General features: G+C 37.3%; 1 non-coding gene across 1 annotated transcript; it reads right to left on the bottom strand.

The window, feature by feature from the left end:
- Window positions 1–12,738: 12,738 nt before the first annotated feature.
- Window positions 12,739–12,844, bottom strand: LOC141635929 (small nucleolar RNA R71). Its single transcript, XR_012540582.1, has one exon. It is a non-coding gene; the product is annotated as a small nucleolar RNA R71 (small nucleolar RNA).
- Between the last annotated feature and the right edge of the window lie 2,318 nt (window positions 12,845–15,162).

Raw genomic sequence — 15,162 nt, 5'->3', positions numbered from 1 at the left:
TTACTCCTCACATGCTCCGTACAAACTTTTCTCATAGCTCTCGAAACTCTTCCCAAGGTATAGTAGGTAAACCTTGGTTCACATACAACTCCTTAACACTCACTTTCACTGTATCCCACCACTTACCAGTGCCTCCCTCGGATAGAATGCGGCTGTTCCACTCTCATCTCATCGGGACGGTGAACCAAATCTAATATGTTCTCCATCTCTCTAAGCCAGCTATCAAGAAGGTTCGGCTCCCCAACCCCCTTGTACTCTTTCGGGTTAAACCTCGCTATATAGAGGCTGATTTTAGAGTGATCAACCTCTTTCTCCTTATCCTTATCCTTATCCTTCCCCACAGTCTTTAAAGCCTCAGTAAGAGCATCCTGATGCTCCAACATCTTAACGATGTCATCTATGTTCATAAGCTCAGCTCTCGCATACAAAGCAGTCTTCTTGGGCGGCATCTTGAAACTATATCAGAGAAGGGGTGGATATAAACATACGCGCTAAAACCTCAAAACACGAAAACAAGCTGCCCAGACCCTACTCGATCGAGTTCCCAAATATACTCGATCGAGTAACAGGCTACTCGATCGAGTGCCCAATATACTCGATCGAGTGCCCGAGGTACTCGATCGAGTGCCCATAAACACGATTCTGGACTCAAAATCGTCAAAAACCCACCCGATCGAGTCAGTCCCACTCGATCGAGTCATGCTAACTCAGAAACGCTACCCGATGATATATCATATGCTAACATGCTAAAAACTTTATAAATCCAACATTATATCATAACTAAGCATATAATGCTACGCATCTTTTCATACGATCTACGAAATCATTATATCATGTTATTAAATGCCACATTGTAAACACCCAACATGTTTTCATTCCAACATCAATTCTACATATATCATCAACCTTTCTTTTACATTCTCAACTTCCTACCGCAAACACCCAACGGTTACACACACTTCATCACATTCACACACAAGTTAACCAAACAACACATACGACCTTGACATACACCCCCCATGTGACCGGTTCAAAATTGTTGGGCGAGTTCGCGACTTCAGGACGTCTCCCAAGCCTTTGCATTAGCTCCTACAACCTTTACCCGGGTTCATTTTAATTGACTCCCTATGTTCATTAGGTTCATTGGTTACGAGTTTCGGGATCGTCGCTCGATACCATTTGTAACACCCCATATTCCAAGTGCCTTACCAGGACCACTCAGGTATAAAGATATTACCATCTCGGTTACCCGAGGCAATGATAATCAAATAAACAATAAAGAAACAACGTTTAAATAGAAATACTTAGTGAAGGGTTACAATCTCGAAACCAAAACCAAAAGTGTATTACATGTTCTCAAACTGACTGTTTACTGTTCTAACTGAAATGTAAAGAAACTACTAAGCTACAGCGGAAGACTTCTATCATCATATCGTGGCAATCCCAGCTATCCCAGTACTCATCTCATACCTGCTCAATATCTGCTCACCATCCCCGAATGGATCACCGCAGGTTTACAAAACAACAAATGGGTCGATTTAATCACACAACTCATATATATATATATATATATATATATATATATATATATATATATATATATATATTTATATATATATATATATATATATATATATATATCAACAATAAGATAAATGATAGCTTAAGCTGTCACACACACAATCACACCAATTCCAACAATCTCAATCACCGATCGTCCATCCCTTTGGACCGATCCTGCGATGGGGGACCGCAGCCGTACCCACCAAATCCCCGCTCCGCATAATGAGCGATAACTCTGTCCATTAATGTGCACATCCCTTTCGTGGCGGGTTCCATGAAGGAGAAACTAGGGCGTGAAGCCACTCCATGCAAGTGACCCCTCACTCGGCCCGAGGGCACGCCTCGAGAAACATTGACAACCAATCACAATCACAATCACAGCCGTCACAATACAATTACTATAGCAAACAATCAATCTCAACACATCAACAATCATCCCATTATGGGACTAATACCGAGTAGGAAATCCTACCTGGAAAGCACACTATCAGACGGTCTCTACAGCTGTATCAAAAAGCTTCCTCTACGAAACCTCCTCCTATCATACAACATACAAATGCTACCAAATCACATACTACTCCAAAAACCCAAAATCCCTATATTAGGGTTTAACCAAAACAAAGGAAAGACAAAAAAAGGGTACATAGATCTTACCCTCGACGCAAGGATCTCAACGGTATAACCAACGATGAAAACCGACCTTCCAAACTCCGGGATTTGCTAACGATGCGATTAGGATTAAGAACGTACTTGCTTTCTCTCTTTAACAGTAAATTAGGTTTTGCAAAAGTGTTTAGAATAATGACGACGAAGGTTATATATCTTAATCGCATAATTAACAAAACCTGAGAAAAACTCCCCGCAAACCGGCTACTCGATCGAGTACCCAAGGTACTCGATCGAGTACCCCCTTACTCGATGGAGTATCCTAGTTACTCGATCGAGTACCCAACAGGTCAGAAACTTTTATAAAACGCAAGTCACCCTTACTCGACAGAGTAAGGCCTACTCGATAGAGTACCCGAAGACTCATAAATACGGAGTATTACAGTTTGTGTTTTTGTTTAACTATATAATCTGTTTCAATGTGGCAGGGAGGATTTGGTTGTGTTTTCATTTCACAATATGTTAACTCGAGATGACATTATTTCATTGTCTGCTAAGACTATGATCACATCGAACGTGATTGATCTTTGGTCATTTTTACTTAATGACATCTTTGGTCAAGTCTGGGAAAGGGTTATCCCCCACAAGAAGTTTTTTCTGTACAAGTCATTCGGTATGTGCAATTTGTTATATATTTCTGTATCAGTTTTTTCAAAATAGTTATAACAGTTATTCTATTATAGTGACTTGGTTATTGTAAAGCATGTTAGTTGTTATTTTATTCAGCTAAACAAGTTTTCCTGTTTTTCAGACTTGTAATTTTATAATTTTATTTTTGTTAGTTCAATATATTAGTGTGGTTATTATATTATAATGAAGTTGTTATTGTGTTTTTCATTTGTGTGATGTATTATTTTAAATTTAATAGCAGTTATTGTATTGTATAATGATAGTTATTGTAATGCAAAATAGTTGTTATTGTATTCAGTTAACCAAGTTTTGCAATTGTGATACTTCATTTCTCTTATAGTGTGGCAATATTTTTCATAGGCTTCTTTGTTTAAGCTTATCAAAGCTGCTGATGATGAGAAAGCTTTATACAGAAAGGAAATTTTTAATGCTTGAGACACCATCATTGAGAACAGCCAAGGTTCCCTTGACATTGGGGCCGATTTGGTAATTTTCCAATCCTTTCTCTTCCTTTTTTCTTATGTTGATCAGTTTCATCGTTGAGAACAACCAAGGTTCATAGGCTTCTTTTTAAAATTTAGTATGAACGCCTGTTTTTTATCACGTCAGGTTTTTATTCCTGTTCATTTTGGAGATCATTTTTTCTGTGTTGCTGTTAATTTTGTGGGGAAGACTGTGGACTATCTTGACAATCGTGTATATGATGATTTTGAAGATATTATCTAGGTGTCGGCTACTAACTCTATTGTACGTACCTTATTCTAAGTTTTTTTCTTTATCTACTTCTTTCAGATATGTTTTTTGTTCATGAAGGATGAATTTTGATTTAAAAATTTAACCAGGTTGAAATATTTGGTAGTTTTGTTGTCGAGAAAGGGTTTGAAAGAGGCAGCGAGGTCTGTAATTTCAAACTTGTAAATATGGCTTTTGGGTGGAAATCGGAAGGTTCTCAGAACTTGGATTGTGGTGTTTTTGTCATGATTCATATGATGTTTTATGTTGGGAAGTTGTTCACATCGGAGTTGCATGATCCATTGAAAAGTATCATTTATAGAGCTAAGATAGCTGCCATCTTGGTTTTAGCCGATATCAACCAATAGAGGAAAAAGTTGTTGGTCTTAGTTGATGCATTTACAAAGGTAAAGGCACCTTTGCTACCTGTTTTGGTTAAGAAGCGTAAGCTAGCTGAGTTGGAAGCTATGAGGTCTGAAGCAGAGGCTTTGGAGGCTGCTAGGGTTATGACGGAGAAACTGGGTGATTGTATAAGTACTCTGGTGCCTGGAAAAAAAGATGATGCCCGATACACCTATGAGCACTGGGATGATTAGATCAGCCCGAGGTAGTTTTAGGAGACCGAACTATGATGGTCTTGGCTGCTTAATAAACTGTGGCAAGGCAGATACAACTCTTGTTGTCGTGTCCAAAGTTATAAGGGCAAACAGCAGATATACACGTGCTATGCCAAGCAAGAAGAAACAAGTTGTTGATTATTGTTTCTTGGATGATTACAATCTTGCAAATGAGTATGTTCTTTTCTCCAAACTCAATGAAAAACAAGTTGCTGATTATTTTAATACTGTATTGCAGTTATTATATTATACAAATTCAATTATTCTATCTTTTTTACAAATTCAGTCGCTGTAACATTCTAACTCGGTTATTGTATTACATTACCTTAGTTAAGTATTATGAAAACTCAGTTATTGTATCTAGTAGTGACTTATTTTATATTTTTTTACAAATGAAAACTCAGTTAATTTTTTGTAATATTACTAAGCTTTTTTTACTCCTTTGCAGTGAACTTTTGTTTTCTGCGGGAAATGCTATCTTGGATAGGTCTAAGCTTTTTTTACTCTTTTGTTTTCTGCGGGAAATACTATCTTGGATAGGTCTGATATTCTTTCTACAAAGCTTGAAAATTAGACTGTATTATGCATAATAGCCGCCTGGTCAGTTGTCTTGAATTTCATGGAGGTTAAAGAGAAAGAAGCGCCAATGATGATGTTCCGTGGGACACAACATATGGTATTATCTATTTTTCATTGCGCAGTATATTATAGAATGTTTTATCATTGATCTTCAATTTTCTTCACTTTGATGGTATTTATAGGGAATTTTTGAAGACATGCTAGACGAGAGAGGGGATATTGATGCCCCATCTGACAGTCAGAAAGACAAGGTTGTGCGGTTTTGGAACTATTTTTTAGGTGAAAACATTGTAAACTCTGAGATCGATGTGGACCTTGTCATCATCCCGTTGTCCTTAGATAAGCACTACTTTTTTGTTTGTGTAAACTTTATGAACAAGACGGTTGATGTGCTGGACCATACGTTGCATGAAGATTGGGAAAAATCTAATTTTTACAGACTTGCAAAGATTACAGTACGTTTTTCTAAATACTAACTATATAAAATTGATCAGTCATTATAATTTCAAAACAAAATTATTGTATTGTTGTAACAAAGTTATTGTATTGTTTTAAACCAGTTATTGTATACTCGTGATTTCTAATCCCTTTTTTGTTTGTACATGCTGTAGGTTGATTGTTTTTCTGACTTTTTTGGATATAAGGAAAACAACAAAAGAAGGGGTTCTCATTAACACAGTTACATTTGTGAATGTTTATTTTGAATGAAAAACGAATGTCAAGACTGATAAGGAATCGGGATTTTTTTACCATGTTTCATATGCTCACATATGAAGGGAAGCACGAGAAGGGATTGTATTCAGTTAAGAAGAAAGTTGAGAGGATTTCTATATAGATTGAGATGGTGGCTATTTTGTTGATGTCGGATGCCAATGAGTCAAGAGCGTCTCTTTTGGAACAAGTGGAAATTTTGAGGGAGAGCATATTGGAAGTAGAGAAAGATCTTTTAAAACATAGAAGAGCGAGCACGAAAAGGTTTAAAACAACAGCCGTTAAAGGTTCTTCTCGGCGAAAAGCATAAAAGAGAAACAATTGTAGATGGATTTGTCGAATAATATAATGTTAGATAGCTGTTATTGATTGATTGAACAATTTTTCAGATAGCTGTTTTTGTAATGCCTATCAACTGTTATTGTAATAGTTCCAGACAGTTATTCAAATTATCAAAATGCAATTATTCTAAAGCTCTCACGCAGTTGATTATTGTAAAGCTTTCACGTAGTTATTCAAATTATCAAAATGCAATTATTTTAAGTTAGTTAACTCAAATAGGAAAAGTTTAAGACAAGGCAAACGTTTATCGCCAATCTTTTCAGATAGTTATTCACTTATAATTATAAAGCATAACATTGATTATTGTAAAGCTCTCATGCAATTATTGTAAATTATAGTTTTTGTAAAGCATAACCTTCATTATTGTAAATTATAGTTTTTGTAAATTATAGTTTTTGTAAAATTGTGGTTATTGTAATGCATAACCTTGATTATTGTAAAGCTCTCACGTGATTATTGTAATAGTGCAAGGTATTAAATGAACATAATCACAACAATTGCAAAATAGATTCAAAATCAATTATTGTAAAGTATAACCTTGGTTATTGTAAAACTCTAACAAAATTATTGTAATTATGCGGTTATTGTAAAGTATAACCTTGACTATTGTAAAGCTTTTCACACAACTATTGTAATGTTGCAAGGTATTCCATGAACAAAATCACAACTAAGAAACATTGATTACAAATTTATCATAGAATTATAGTAAAGTAATTTTCCTATCATCAATTAGTGTGATGTATCATATTTATATTCCATTTTAATCTTCTTTTTCATCTTCATCCTCCATTTCATCTTCCTCTTCATCTTCTTCCTCCAAAGCATGCTCAACAAATGGATTTGGACAGTTTCTCTTGTCATGGTTTCCCATTTGTTTGCAGTTATTACATAGCCTCTTCGGTTTGCTTGCCTTCTCAATTGCCTTATCCTTGTTTGATTTCATTTTCTTGCCACTTCCTTTGTTTTTTACAATCTTTGGCGGAAGAACAATAATATTTGATTTTGCTGAACAACCTAAGAGCATTTCCAGTTCTTGTTCCTTTGTCAAGCTCTCTTTTGTTGGATTTATTTTCTCTCGGAATTATAAAAGCATCAAACTTAGTTCCTTGATCTGGGTTTGAGGCATCGAGTTAAGAACACTTATTGTTGCATAAAACTCAGACCATACTCTTGATAATTCCAACTTTCTCAAATCAGTGTGATTGTAGTCTTGCAATAACTTTCCAACCAGCCCATACAAAGGCTTTCTATAAGATTTCTTCGTCCATCTGCTTTTGATGTACTGCTCCGATATGTTATGCAATCCTTTTCCTGATATAATCCATATAATGTGTTTACAAAAGATTCCTTTCCTCTCAAACATCTTGCACGTACATGTTGTTTCCTTTGATTCGTTATTGTGAGAAACCTGCATTACAGTGTACTTATTACAAAAACCAAACATAGCTATTATATAGTTCAACAAGAATTATTTTATTCAGAATAGCAATGAACACCAAGGTAGAAGTTCATCAGTTTTTTTAATGTCAAAACACAGTTATTGTATTTTTTTTTATCACAGTTATTGTATTTTAAAGTCAAAAGACAATTATTTTTATAAAATGGAATAACCTGAAATATTCCACGTTTTCTTTAGGCATCTTCAACACTTATAATATCCATGTTTTCTTGCTCAGAAAATCCCCCAACGGCACACGAACAGGGAGTCGCTTGCACTTGCTCTTGGAACTCATAGAAAACAGTATGTGTGTAGATTTTAGAGGCATGTTTCTCAATCATTATCTTAGAGGAAACCTGTGGCAACGTGCTATCACTTGCAACATCAAGAAATCTCTGATTATAGCGTTGTTGTTCCATTGCACTCTGAAAACGCAACCAAAATTCAATAAGTGTGCCATCTATGCTCTCAAATATTTTGAAATAACTGTTTTGACTCTCTGATCTTTGTGTTGTTTCAAAAGACAGCCTAAAGGCAAATCCCTAAAGTAAGCAGGTATCCATTTGTGCCTTTTGCCATACATGTATATCAACCAAGTATTATCATTCAACTCAAAGTCACTAATCACTTGAGACCATTTTTCTTCAAACTCAATGGGTTCCAAGTCAGTATCCCAAACAACTGCACATATTCGCTCAACAAAGTCAGTCTCCTTACAAATCTGTGTCTCAACTTTATTGGTAAGTTTTTTCATTATATGCCACATGCAGTAGCGATGTCTTGCTTTCTTGAATATAGAACGCACCCCAAGTTTAATTGCTGGATCTTGATCAGTAAGAATGCACCGAGGTTCCTTGTTGCCCATATAATTAGGAACTTCTTAACCACCCAAATAAATGACCCATCGTTCTCATGATCGACAAGTGCAGCAGTAAAAGTCACCGACTTTTTGTGGTTGTCAACACCAGTGAATAGGGTGAAGGTCATGTGGTACTTGTTAGTACCATAAGTAGGATCAAAGGTGATGGTGTCCCCAAACAAGGAATAATTCATTCTTGCCTGTGCATCTGCCCAAAAGATTCTAGCCAAACAGTTATCCTCATCAACTTCATAAGCAACATAAAAGCCATCTTGTGACTCAGAGAGCCGCTTCAAATAATCGAGAATCATGTCAGCATCCTTGTCACCTATGTAACATTTAATATTTCTTTTGAAACTCTTGAATTCCATGAGAGATGCACCGATATTTGCATACCCATTTGATTGTTCCGCCAGAATTATAAATATCTTGGTAGCAGCGATGTTGAGTTTACAATTGTTAACAATTGTCTGCTTAATGTAAAGGTTAAGTGTTCTTGAATTTTCTGGAATTCCCTTTCTTTGAGTGAACAGAGCCTGTGATTATGACCTTCATAAAACATATCATTGGCATACCCTATTAGCTCTTTAAGGTCATTGAATACAACACAAAACCGTATTTTTGCCATGCAACCAAATTTTGTTATTTTTGTTTTCTTTGGCTCTACAGATCTTTTCCTCTTCTTTTTCTCTTCTGTGTTTTCAAATTCAACAGCAGGTTTGAGTTTTTTGCGATCCTCTTTGAATCCATGTCTGTTGCAGACCATTGATTTTTTGTCTATCAGACCATCACGGAATCTTGTTTGTGTGTAGTTTCTTGGTATGAAACCACAAGCCACACCATATAAATTGTAAAACTCTATTGCCTCCTCCAGTTTTAAAAACATTAACCCCAGAGCAGGCTTGAAACCATTTTCTACCATCCTACTCCACTCCTCACTACCACTTGGAGTATAACTCAATCCAAGATTATGGATAGTATTTTCTCCTGTTTCGGACGCAACTGTAGGTGTAGACAAAGTTGTTGCATTGGTATTATTAATTTCAATACCAGGAAACATTAAAACATTAAACTGTTATGGTATTATTAATTTCAATATCTTAGATTCTATGCTAAACAAAACAATAGAATCTATGTAGCAGCAGTTATTTTAATGTTATAATTGAGTTATTGTATTATACAAATCCAATTATTCTATCAGAGAGGGGAGCTTTTACTGAGATTGGTAGCCCAGTCCACCACAATGCACACACAGTTATTTTAATGTAATAGTAAAGTTATTTCATTATTAAATAGTAGTTATTGTAAGGATATTTTTGTCAGATCCTATAAAATAGTCTTTATTATGAAAAAAACAATCTCTGCTGCAGCAGTTATTTTAATGTTATAATGCAGTTATTGTATTATACAAATCCAATTATTCTATCAGCAAGGGATGCGTTTTTACTGAATTGGTAGCCTAGTTCACCACAATGCAGTCATAGTTATTTTAATGTAATAGTAAAGTTATTCCATTATTAACTAGTTGTTTATTGTAAGTATATATGCAAGATGCTATAAAATAGTCATTATGATGGGAAAAAACAATCTCTGCTGCTGCAGTTATTTTAAAACAGTAATGCAGTTATTGTATTATACGAATCTAGTTATTCTATCAGAAAAGGAGGTTTTTTACTGAAATTGGTAGTCAAGTCTAGCACAATGCACCACAGCTATTTTAATGTAATAGTAAAGTTATTTTAATACTGTAATTCAGTTATTGTATTATACTAATCCAGTTATTCAAATACTAGATATTGAATGATATCAAGAATGAAATCTACATGCAATTATTGTGATATTACGTAGTAGTTATTATAACGACTTTCTAAACAACAAAATGAGTAACAGTATGAAAATAATCAATATAATGAGCAAAAGTTTCACAAAACTTATCAAGCTAATAACAACAGTTATTATATCAGCATTATTTCACAAATTTATACCTAAATTCATCAATGTTTAATTATCAGCAATATTATCAAGCAGAGTAAGAGTTTGATCGCCTGAATTCATCATCGTTGAAGCTGAAAATTACGGGAAAAACACCTAAATCATGTCAGAATTTGTTATTTGATTCAAATACTGAAGTTATTCGATTATTAAATAAGAAATCGGAAGAAATATTAATACCTTCGTTTGGATTTGAAGAATTAGGGTTTCCGGAGAGAAAATTTGATAAACAAATTGACAGTTTTAATTGAATTAATCGAAATATTGAATGAATTTTGTGTAAAATTGTGGATCTACAAAAAAAAAGTGAAGAATCGATGAATTGTTGATCAAAATTGAGACATTTTTGCGCGATTTGATGATAAAAAAACAGAGTGTTTGTTTTGATCAAAAGTAGAGAGAGAAAGGCGGATAAAGAGAGAGAAACAGAATGATCGGTGTGTGATACGTGCATTTTGTATAGTCTTTTTAGTCTATTTCAGCACGTATTTCCATGTACTTTTGTATTGTTTATATAGTATTATGCCCCGAATTGGCTACTTTGGTTCGTTTTGTCTGTTTTGTAGAAATGAATGTGGAAGTAGTAGAATTGCACCATTTTCATCCTTTTTGGATGCATTTTGAGGAGACGGGATTTTTCAGAGTGAGATCCTGCATTTGGATGCGTGAAGGAACAGTCTACGGAGCACTCGGTCATGAGTTTGAGCTGTTTTGAAGGAAGAATACTCGATCGAGCTGTTCTGTTGCTCGATCGAGTGGTTTCTATGGCTGAGGTTGGTCGATCGAGTAGTATTATGCTCGATCGAGAAGTGCTGGAATTAGGAGTTACTCGATCGAGTAACAATTTTGTTCGATCGAGTAGATTATTTGGAGAAATGCTCGATCGAGTGGTTTCAGACTACTCGATCGAGTGGTTTTGGCTTTCATGGACTTTAATTAGTCCGTGAACGTGTTTTAGCTTATGGACTTAGGAGTTTTTCTATTTAAGCGCATAATAGCTAGGTCATTAGGATCGATTCTATCAAGTTTTTATCTTATCATTTTCATCTTTCACAGTAAAGTCTGCGCTTTTCTTTTCCTTTCACTGTAACTTTGTTTTCGGGGCTATTTAGCTCGGATTTGTTCGTTCTTTACGCCGGATTCTTGCGATTGTAATCTCTTTCTCCCTTTTAATATTATTCATCTTAATTACTTGTTTTGCTCTTCCTTAATTTCTGCCCTAATCTTTGTTTATGCATTTTAATTACTATTTCATCATGCTTATTATTAGTTGTTTCAATATTGTTATTATTGACAACATTAGCTATATGAGTAGCTAAATCATTTCATGTTGGGATTAGGGGATCTGCGGTAGAAATGTGATGATGTAGTAAATAGGTTAGATGAATTAATTGTGAGATTCTGTCCCCATAGAAATATAACTGTATTTACCGACTTAGTTGAGTGCACGCTTCTGAGTCACCTTTTTAATCTGGTTAAATTTAATCCTAAATCGGAAGATTGGACTAAATAGACCTGCTATGAACAGTAGACTACCCTGACGAGGACGGAAGTTAAGTTAGTGGGAATCTAGGGTAGAAAGTGGACCGGAAGGACCTTTCCATATCCGTCTCGCAGTAATTTATCTAAGTTGTTTACAATTGAGTCACTGGACTACCGTAGTGAACCGAAATCCTGACATGACCCCTCTCTATTGATAGTTTAATCTCATTTTCCGCCTTTATTGCTCTTTTCTTGCTTCTCTTCCTTTTACACCTTTAGTTTAGGAAACCAATTACACCCCCCCCCATTTGTGACCAAATAGACGGACCTTTACAGATATCTTGCCTCCCTAAGGAGATCGACCTGACTTCCCTAGCTATACAGTTAGTTTAGTTAGTTATTTTTGATAGGTATACGACAGCCCTGTCAAATTTTGGCGCCGTTGCCAGGGAGGCAATTGCCCTATATGTCTTTGTTTCGTTTATTTTATCCGTCTCAGAGAATTTTTATTCCTTGAGGCAGTTCTTATTCATTTTCTTTCAGTGTTGTGTATATGCCCAGGTCACACAGGTTGGAGTTAGTTTCAGCTGATTCTGAACGAGAGAGGCTGTTCAGCCATAGACTCCGTCTGCAAAGAGAATCACGAAAGGAAGCCTTGAGTGCTTTCGAACCCGAACTTCAGCATTTCCTTTTTACAGAAAATCCATCTTTTGAAGAAGACACTTTCAGTTCTGTAAACCAACCAGTAAAGATGCCGTACATTGCCAGTCATTCGGAGCCTAAAGCATCATCAATTCCAAAAGGTTTTAATCTCCAGACTGAGGATGGGAATACATTTGACATCCGTCCTTCCTATATTAATCTGGTGGAGAGAAATCTCTTTAGAGGTGTGGCAGGTGAAGACCTGAGGAAGCATATGGAGGTCTTTACGGACTACTGTTCTACTATCCCCGCCACAAAGGGGGTAACTCAAGACAAGATTAAGGAGGTTATGTTTCCTTTTTCTTTGGCTGACTCAGCCAGGGAGTGGCTGACTAATTTGGACCGCACGGCCGCGGGGGTCACAGACTGGGAGACCCTTGCTCTTGTTTTTTATAAGAGATATTTCCCTCCGTATTGCACTAATCAGCTGAGGGCCAAGATTACCAGTTTCAAGCAAGCACCTAATGAAAGTTTCTATGAAGCGTGGTGCCGTTTCAAGAGGTTGGCGAGGTCTATTCCTCACCATGGTTTTGATCCGTGGTTCCTTTCCAATCAGTTCTACAATGGGCTATAAGATGATCACAGAGCCATACTTGATGCATCATCCAACGGAAGATTTCAAAAGAACACGACGATGATAAGGGATGGGCTCTTATTGAATAGATGGCGACCCACTGTGCTGAGTATGGAAACCCGAGGGATGGTATTAGAACAGTTCATGCAGTCGATAAGCAAGTTGTGGCTCAGCTGGAAGCCATGAATGCTAGGTTTGATAAGTTGGCCGCATTCGGCTGGGAGCCTCGATGGTCCATTTACTTACTAGAGGGGAGGCGCCACATGTGAGAGGTGTGGGAACAACGACGGTCACATTCTTGCATTGGTGTCTTATGGAGAAGGAACAGTCCTTGCTTTTCAACAATACAGGCAAAGGAGGGGGTTCCTATTATAACAACCAAGGGGCAGTCCATCCCAATTTGAGGTGGACAAGTCAAAATGTGCTCAATCCTACCCCTCCTCCGCAGCAGCAGCCATATGTCCCTCCTCATAAGGCTCAACAAGGCTTTCAGAAGCCTCCTTCCTTTCCTACACCTAATCAAGGTGCATCATCTTCTGGTGGGGTAAGTGAGCTAGGTGAGTTGAAGACGATGTTCCAGTCTTTGACAAAGCAATGGCAGCTAAGTGATCAACAAAAAGATGCATCTATCAAGGCACTTGAAACTCAAGTTGCCCAGTTAGCCGTGAACCTGTCCATAAGGAAACCAGGACATTTACCGTCACAAGCCGATAAGAATCCACATGAGACGGTGAATTTAATTAATTTGAGGAGTGGTTATTCATATGAAGGACCGAAATCAGACCCGAGGAAGGTAATTACTGCTAATGAACAGTGTTCTGTCAAAGAAAAAGAGCTGACGACAAAGAAAGTACTCGATCGACTAATTTCTGGGGGTCAATCGAGTAAAACTGCTGAAGAAAGGACTCGATCGAGTGGAATTTCTACTCGATCAAGTGAACAGGAAAAAGAAGAGCTCGATCGAGTAAATAAAACTGCTCGATCGAGTGAATATGCTGAAGAATCTGTTCGATCGAATGACATTTTTGGTCGATCGAGTAATGAAGATAAAGAACAACTCGATCGAGAGCCTGCTAGTGCTCAATCGAGTGAAAACTCACCTGAAAGACCATGTTCGAGAGGAAAGAAGTCTCGTTCGAAGGATTTAGAGCTTGATTCGGCTGATACATTGGAAGAAAGGAACAAAGGGCTCGAGATACCCATCACGGTGCCCTTCCCGAGGCGTTTGCAGAGTACTAAGGCTAATCAACAATTCGGCAAGTTTGCCAAACTCCTGAAAAGCTTGCAAGTCACTGTGCCATTCGCCGAATTGCTGACACAGGTACCCTCTTACCTTAAATTTATGAAAGAAATTTTATCGCGTAAGAGGCACATTAACGACCATGAGACGGTAGCTTTGACCGAGGTAGGGACGGCCCTAGTTCAGAATAAGTTACCTCCCAAACAGTCAGACCCGGGTAGTTTTTCGATTCCGTGTCATATTGGTACCCACTTAATTGATAACGCGTTATGCGATCTTGGCGCTAGTGTGAGTGTCTTACCGCTGTCTTTGGCTAAGAGACTTGGTTTGACCAAGTTTAATTGCACAAATATGACTGTTGAGATGGCCGACCGTAGCATATCACGACCACTAGGTGTCATAGAAGACATACCTGTTAAGATCGGGAGGTTCTTTATTCCCGTTGACTTTGTTGTACTTGACATCCCCCAAGATGCCCATACCCCTATTATTTTAGGGAGACCATTTTTATTTACTGCCCGTGCAGTGATAGACGTCGGGGGCAAGACATTGACTTTTGAGGTTGGGGACGGGGAATTGATATCCCATCAGTCTAAGTTCCGAAGGGCTTCGATGCAAGCTCAACCTTGCAATGCCCTCTCTTCTATTGACCCCCCTATTGACACTCCAAATGAAGATTTGGAACAATGTGCTGCTCTCGTGACCCCTCCGCCTCAGGTTGAGAGCAAAAAGGAGGAAAGTTCGTCTGTTTTCCTTGCTGCAGGTACAGATGAAAATAATGAAGGAGCTGTCAATGGTTTTTGTGCAATTAATGTCAGTTAAGGTGGGAGCGATGATGTTAAAGCTGGTGAGAAAGGAGTAAGGACGAGAAGAGTTCGCGCGTATGTGGACGTCAACTATTCTCCTCCTAACGATTCAAGTTCAAGCTCGTGGAAATTGAAGATGACGATTAATGTTGCTGAGATGACGTCCTCCAGTTAGGAGCCCTCCAAGGGGCTACTGAATTGCTTTGAGAAATGAGCGGGGAAATGCCCC

This window comes from Silene latifolia, chromosome Y (genome assembly GCF_048544455.1).
Source record: "Silene latifolia isolate original U9 population chromosome Y, ASM4854445v1, whole genome shotgun sequence".
In the NCBI taxonomy this organism is placed as follows: Eukaryota; Viridiplantae; Streptophyta; class Magnoliopsida; order Caryophyllales; family Caryophyllaceae; genus Silene; species Silene latifolia.
The sequence above is the reverse complement of the archived record's forward strand: the minus strand, read 5'-3'. Positions and strand labels throughout refer to the sequence as shown.